The sequence below is a fragment of the Electrophorus electricus genome, chromosome 5 (genome assembly GCF_013358815.1).
Source record: "Electrophorus electricus isolate fEleEle1 chromosome 5, fEleEle1.pri, whole genome shotgun sequence".
NCBI lineage: Eukaryota > Metazoa > Chordata > Actinopteri > Gymnotiformes > Gymnotidae > Electrophorus > Electrophorus electricus.
Window position 1 is genome coordinate 885,001 of NC_049539.1, and position 8,469 is coordinate 893,469.

Below are 8,469 nucleotides of genomic sequence, written 5' to 3' on the forward strand. Positions count from 1 at the left end.
TGTGCAGAAATGAGTTATACTGATGAAATCCAGGGTCAAACTCACTGAGAACCGGGAGTCCCAGACACAAACACCATTGTCCTCAGTCTATGAGATGGTCTATAGCCGAAGCATTATAACAGTCTATGAGATGGTCTATAACCAAAACATTATAACGGTCTATGGGATGGTCTATAACAAAAGCAAGTTTGGGGAATTTCTTCCTAGTTCATACTACAACTCCTGGGGTCTCCACCATAGCTGCATTTCTTCATCTGACCACTGTCCACTGTCCTTCTAACATGTAACCACTGTCCACTGTCCTTCTAACGTCTAACCACTGTCCCCTGTCCTTCTAATGTCTAACCACTGTCCCCGTCCTTCTAACATCTAACCACTGTCCACTGTCCTTCTAACATCTAACCACTGTCCCCTGTCCTTCTAACGTCTAACCACTGTCCCCTGTCCTTCTAACGTCTAACCACTGTCCCCTGTCCTTCTAACATCTAACCACTGTCCCCTGTCCTTCTAACGTCTAACCACTGTCCCCTGTCCTTCTAACATCTAACCACTGTCCCTTGTCCGTCTAACATCTAACCACTGTCCCCTGTCCTTCTAACGTCTAACCACTGTCCCCTGTCCTTCTAACGTCTAACCACTGTCCCCTGTCCTTCTAACATCTAACCACTGTCCCCTGTCCTTCTAACGTCTAACCACTGTCCCCTGTCCTTCTAACATCTAACCACTGTCCCCTGTCCTTCTAACGTCTAACCACTGTCCACTGTCCTTCTAACATCTAACCACTGTCCCCTGTCCTTCTAACGTCTAACCACTGTCCCCTGTCCTTCTAACATCTAACCACTGTCCCCTGTCCTTCTAACGTCTAACCACTGTCCCCTGTCCTTCTAACATCTAACCACTGTCCCTTGTCCTTCTAACATCTAACCACTGTCCCCTGTCCTTCTAACGTCTAACCACTGTCCACTGTCCTTCTAACATCTAACCACTGTCCCCTGTCCTTCTAACGTCTAACCACTGTCCCCTGTCCTTCTAACGTCTAACCACTGTCCCCTGTCCTTCTAACGTCTAACCACTGTCCCCTGTCCTTCTAACGTCTAACCACTGTCCCCTGTCCTTCTAATGTCTAACCACTGTCCACTGTCCTTCTAATGTCTACACACTGTCCCCTGTCCTTCTAACGTCTAACCACTGTCCCTTGTCCTTCTAATGTCTACACACTGTCCCCTATCCTTCTAATGTCTACACACTGTCCCCTGTCCTTCTAATGTCTAACCACTGTCCCCTGTCCTTCTAATGTCTACACACTGTCCCCTATCCTTCTAATGTCTACACACTGTCCCCTGTCCTTCTAATGTCTACACACTGTCCCCTGTCCTTCTAATGTCTACACACTGTCCCCTATACTACACACTGTGAGCCTATCATTAGTCTATGTGGAGATCAACTCTCCTGCCTTCTCATGTTTCCTCTCACCCGCCTGTGAATACGCATGTGTTTGCTGTCCAAACATGGCAAAGGTCTCAGCAGCCAAGTGCTTTGATCTACACGGGCTCAAGGCATGTGAAGACTCAAACTCTGACATATACAAGTACACACTCTGCCAAATCTAAGCACAACACCATCTGTCAAGATTTGTCAAATATTTTTATTTTATTTTTTGCCCTCATGGTAGTTTCTTCTTAGTTCCTCCATCTGAGACAAAATTATAAGTTATAATATGTTCTTAATGCTGCCATTATGATAATGAATGTTGTAGAGAATTATAGGTTTGTATTTGAATTTTAGAGCTGTTCACACAAGCTGTAAGTGTCAGTTTTTCTTCAAGTGATGAGGGAGCTGTGCAGGTTTCCAGGCAACAACATGTGGGTGCATGTCCTAAATGTTTGCTCTGCACAGAGGAGAAGTGGACAGACCATGTGCAGGGGAATGTAAACAATCACACATTTATGGTTGACACTTTTATCCAAAGCAATTTACAATTATGACTGAGTACAACTTGAGGGTTAAGGGTCTTGCTCAGGGGCCCAACAGTGGCAACTTGGCAGTAGTGGGACTTGAACCAGCAACCTTCGAATGACAAGTCAAGTACCTTCACCACAGAGCCTCCACTGCGCTGTCTGAGCTATCATCAGTCACATCACTGGGATCAGACACATCCTAGTCCAGGCATGCAGAAGGCAAAGGTCATACTGTAATGTGGCAAAAATTAGATTCTCTGTCCTGAGAAGGTTTACTTGGCATTTGCCCACAATTTCTTTTCTTGGACTCACAGTACATTGAAAGGTGTGCTTGTCCAGAAAATAGATCCATCACCATAGTATCATGGGAAAACAAGCAACTTACAGTAAGTTGTTACCATAAATGAATAAATCTCAGTGCTATAAAATCATGCCCTTCACACACTGTTCAAAGAGTCGAACTGTGGTGTCACCCAGAACACCACATATAATGTGGAGTGAGACTCTGCAAAGCACATCACCAGACAAAATAATGAGGAGAATTAAGCACAGATCCCTAAAACAAACAAACAAAAAAACTAACAAAAGACCCCCAAAACAAATCAAGGACTTCTGCACAGAGCAGCACGGCTAGTAACCTCTGCCTGACCTGATGTTTTCACTAGCAAATCCAAACGTCTTCCGTCATAGAGTATCAGCAAACTCACAATCTGCAGCTACAATCTACAGTCTGCAGCTGTATGTTCACTATCCCACTTTCAATCCATATATGAAAATATGACTATTGTACAAGGTTCACAATACTCTAGGTTCATATATATGAGATTAATTCAACATAAAGCAAAGGGTAGATGTACTACTGTACTGAAAGTTTCTCCTTTTGACTCGATTCTGTGTAATATTTGAACTTTATTTGTTTAAGAACAACTGATTTATTTATTAATCAGTAATGTTGGTTCTGTGTGAGGGGTTCTTGGTCTCACAGACAGAGTCAGTTGAGGTACTGTCCAAAGATAACAGCCATTCTTGTTTTGCTGAGCCAATGCTGTGCCGTTGTCTGGGTGTTGGGTTTGGCAGGACACCTAAGTTGCCTTTCATGGGCTTCTGCTCACAGCCTCGGTCAGTCCAAAACCAGGCTGATGGCCATCAGTGATCAAGTGCTGTCCTAGTGCTGGATGGGTTTCAGCTCCCTCTGCTAAATGTTCTAGATATGCATTTTAACGTTTTGTCTTCATGTCTTTAATAATAAAAAGACCAATGCTTGATTTTGAAAACCTTCCAATCAAACCTTTGAGAGAGCTTCCACAAAACTGTCAGTTCACAGTTCAAGACTGATCCACTCTCTCTTCCTTCATATATTTTTACATCTTTTCCCCTCAGAGTAATTATTCCCACAGTGGGACTGATGCCTCAGGAGAACACTACTCATCTCAGGAGAACATTGCACATCTCAGGAGAAAACTACTCATCTCAGGAGAACACTACACATCTCAGGAGAAAAGTACTCATCTCAGGAGAACACTGCACATATCAGGATAACACTACCCATCTCAGGAGAACACTACTCATCTTAGGACAACACTACTCATCTCATGAGAACACTACTCATCTCAGGACAACATTACTCATCTCAGGAGAACACTACACATCTAAGAAGAACACTACACATCTCATGAGAACACTACACATCTAATGAGAACACTACCCATCTCAGGAGAACACTACACATATCAGGACAACACTACCCATTTCATGAGAACACTGCACATATCAGGAGACCACTACACATCTCAGGAGAACACTACACACCACCCTCATCTCATCCCGATGTGCTTCTGAGTCAAGGTGAACTGTGCCATGTTTCTTCTATCTGGGTAAGCAGGGTCAGCTGGACACACAGGTGTCACACGTTGTCATCGCTCTGCAGGATGTGTTTAGATGCTTTTCCAGGCTCACTTCAGAGGTTCTTTAAATATCTGGACATCCTCAGAGGTTCTTTAAATATCTGGACATCTTCAGAGTTCAAAAGCACATTCCAGATCTTGTGAAGGGTCAAACTCTGAATCTTTGCATCTCTGTGTCAAAGATTTCATCAGTGTCCTAAACCGAGGTGAAAATTCTGGAATGACTCATAATTTTTGTTATCATGTGAGGTATATATTTTAGCACCATTTTAATGAATTTCTAAGCATATCTGCACACACGTTATTTATTGAGAAAATAATTTTAATAATTATTAAACTTAATGCACCTCTGAGGAAGGATTAAATCAAATAACATCATCATCATTAACAAAGTAATTTGATTTTCATTTTATCCTACATATGCATGCATGCATTTTAATAGACATCTGCAACATGGCTTGAAAAATAAAACCCATTAAAAGTTTTGTTGAGGTAGATATTATTAAAACATTTTCAAGAGTTTTTTTTTAAATTGCATTCCATCTACACCAACAACTAATAAGGAGCATTTGGGCCCCAGCAGTTTCCACACAGGTTTTGTGTATCAGTTTCCACACTGGTTTTGTGTAGCAGTTTCCACACTGGTTTTGTGTATCAAGTGAGACATCTATATCCCCGCAGTTGTCCTTACACACAGCGCTGCCAGCCGGGTGAGCTCCTTGTGTTTATAGAGCGCAGCTTGGAAGGCTTGAACCACTATAAAAGAGGTTAAATGTCTCCTCAAAGTTACAGTTAATGTGCTTTAACAACTAGTCATTGTAGCATTTGGACATTAAATAACACAGCAATGGGTTTTATTGGTATAAGGTATTCAACAAGGAAAACAGTCTTCTTGTTAGGGGGCTCTGAGCCTCTAGAGTCGATTAATCAGACTGTAATGAAAATTTCAGTGCTGGAGAGAGAGAGAGAGAGAGAGAGAGAGAGAGAGAGAGAGAGAGAGAGAGAGAGAGAGAGAGAGAGAGAGAGAGAGAGAGTGAAGAGTCCAAATGAAAACCATCTAGCCTTACACAACCACATCTTAAGGCCAATCTCTGCTTAAAGTATATTATCAGGTTACTCTATGCAATTCTTTAATTTACATTTCACTCAATTCCACACTTTATTAGAGATCTCTATGGTGTTTTAATAGCGATCTCTATGCTGTTTCCCCACTGTCTGGTGCCTTTATTAGGTACATGGATCTGTATAGGTGCCCAAAGACACACCCATAGCCTTTAGGTTTTACTTTACTGATCTTATAAGTGCACAATTACAGACTGTAGTCTGTAAGCTGCTGTCATACAAATACATTTGTCAGCAAATATTGTTTGATTTGCCTGGACTAACATGCTGAGGGTTAGTCAGCGCTTATGGGAACTGCTGGAGTGCTCCGCTAAACTGATCAACACCCACTAAGATTCACAAACATCAGAGCAAAATGCTGCTTGTTGCATTTAACAGACATGAATGAGGTAAATACGGGAAAATAAATAAACACTAAATTCCACGTTACAGTACATACTCCAGGGAAATGCTAGGAAAAAGTCAAGCACTGATTCAGGTTACTGGGACGTAGGTGGACTGTTGATGTTTCCTTCTCAATAGTTTCACATGTTCCTGGACCCAGTTCTGCTTGCTCCAGCTTCTGCAGGACCCACGTGCAGGCAGTGCAGATAGGACGCTGCCATGGGCACATTAATGGACATTCTCTGGGTAGCAGTAGTTCACAGAAACTGTGCTCATGCACCAGGAAATTGGTGCACAGTTCACCTGTTCAGTCTCCGATGGGGCGGGAGCTGTGGGGTTTGTCTTCTGTTTGAGCAGTGCTAACTGTAGGCTATTTCCCACAAGCGTGTCTTTACACATATGCACATTAAACTATTGCACTATTTGCACTAACTATTGCAAACCACAAATAAACACTTTGTAGTGAAGACATAAACAATTCCTGGTGCAAATTTACACTCCCTCTTCTTACAGCCATTTCTTTGGCTCAGGAAGCGTAAAAACACCATAAAGCCACAACAACATGTTTTAATGGTCCACAGTTATCAGATGACCAATACAAGCCCCCAGACCGCACTAGAGTATCTTCAGGATTGCTACAGAAGGACAATGGAAAGTTGATATTGTAAGAGCAGCTACAAACCTTGTATAACAGTTTAATAAAACTCTTCATCCTCATTATACTGAACTGTGTAAAATTCTTCATCCTCATTATACTGAACTGTGTAAAGTTCTTCATCCTCATTATACTGAACAGTGTAAAACCTCTCATTATACTGAACAGTGTAAAATTCTTCATCCTCATTATACTGAACAGTGTAAAACCTCTCATTATACTGAACAGTGTAAAATTCTTCATCCTCATTATACTGAACTGTATAAAATTCTTCATCCTCATTATACTGAACAGTGTAAACTCAGTGTAATTTATTTAACCCTTGGTGGGCCAGTGATGCTGTACTCAACACTGCAGATGATCTTTTACAAGCAAGACTCCAAGGCAGATGTGACACTGTCTTCTCCTTTCCCACAAGCCACCTGGGGAACTGTGTCGCCCCCACAGGTCAGCTGACCTACAGCAGGCCTACAACTCCACCTACAAATGAACTTCATACAAATATACACAGATACCAGGTCACTATACATAAGGCTGGCCGTTTCTGACCTTTCGTTGTCTGAATGGCGAAGTGCATCAGATACGGAAGGGAACGGGGAAGACGGCAGAAACAGACGAGAGTAAATAAGTCAAAGTCGCTTTAATATTATTTTTTGACTCAGCCACAAAAAAGCATCCAGCATCTGTAATCGTCTGAAACTCAGTCTAACGACATTACTGGGAATAGAGCTCGTCTGTGACATGATGTACGTACAAGGCTTTTTACTCATAAAAGTGCTACGAGCTTGTCTGGACGATAACGGATGACGCAGTGGTGATGTCAGAGAAGTTAGGCCGGAAGGGGGGAGGTTACACTGAATAATAAAGCTTGGGCATTCATCTCATCCAACCAGTACCTGAAGCCTTTAAATCTTAAGACAAGGTCAGGATCTTTTTTCCAACACATTTCTTACGGAGAATTAGAGATAAAAAAACATCTAATGTTGTTAGGAGTCATTTCTTTCACTTTGATCACACGTTCAGACATCTGCTGTAATGCAGTGCCAAAGCTTTCCAAGTGCTCTGATTTTTAATAGCGAGGCTAGAACTCAGTGTGATTTCTGTGCAAGACACACAGAAATATGGACTGCAGTTAATATATTCACCAACTCTCTTTCTTTTGCTTTCTCTCTCTCTCTCTCTCTTCTTTCAATCTTTTTTTTTTTTTTTTTTTTTTTTTTTTTTTTTTTTTTTTTTTTTTTTTTGCAGCTGATGTGCTGGCTTGACTATGGCTTTCAGCTGTACCATAATTGTGCTAAGCAACACTGCTAAACAGTTCAAATTAACTTTACTTTGACATTATAGAACAATATCGAAGTTTTCTAGTGATTCATAGCTAATCTAGCAAAAAGACATACTGTACCTGCTGTAGGTAATCTACCTCTCCGTTTCTGTCTATCAGCTGATAATATGACATGTCCTCTTTCATGGTTATACTTTTTTAAGGCAGTGTCAGCATTTGCTAAGTCAGGTCTGCAATGTGTCAGCCAAGCAGTGTAGTATAATTTTACAGCAGGCCTAAAGGGGTGACGCTACAGTAGGGTCTACACCAGACCCCCCTAGAGGTGTGACGCTACAGTAGGGTCTACACCAGACCCCCCTAGAGGGGTGACGCCACAGTAGGGTCTACACCAGACCCCCTTAGATGGGTGACGCTACAGTAGGGTCTACATCAGACCCCCCTAGAGGCGTGACGCTACAGTAGGGTATACACCAGACCCCCCTAGAGGGGTGACGCTACAGTAGGGTCTACACCAGACCCCCCTAGAGGCGTGACGCTACAGTAGGGTCTACACCAGACCCTCCTAGAGGCGTGACGCTACAGTAGGGTCTACACCAGACCCCCCTAGAGGCGTGACGCTACAGTAGGGTCTACAGCAGACCCTCCTAGAGGCGTGACGCTACAGTAGGGTCTACATCAGACCCCCCTAGAGGCGTGACGCTACAGTAGGGTCTACACCAGACCCTCCTAGAGGCGTGACGCTACAGTAGGGTCTACATCAGACCCCCCTAGAGGCGTGACGCTACAGTAGGGTCTACAGCAGACCCTCCTAGAGGCGTGACGCTACAGTAGGGTCTACATCAGACCCCCTAGAGGCGTGACGCTACAGTAGGGTCTACACCAGACCCCCCTAGAGGGGTGACGCTACATTATGGTCTATACCAGACCCCCCTAGAGGGGTGACGCTACAGTAGGGTCTACACCAGACCCCCCTAGATGGGTGACGCTACAGTAGGGTCTACACCAGAACCCCCTAGAGGGGTGACGCTACAGTAGGGTCTACACCAGATCCCCCTAGATGGGTGACGCTACAGTAGGGTCTACACCAGACCCCCCCTAGAGGGGTGACGCTACATTAGGGTCTACACCAGACCCCCCTAGAGGGGTGACGCTACAGTAGGGTCT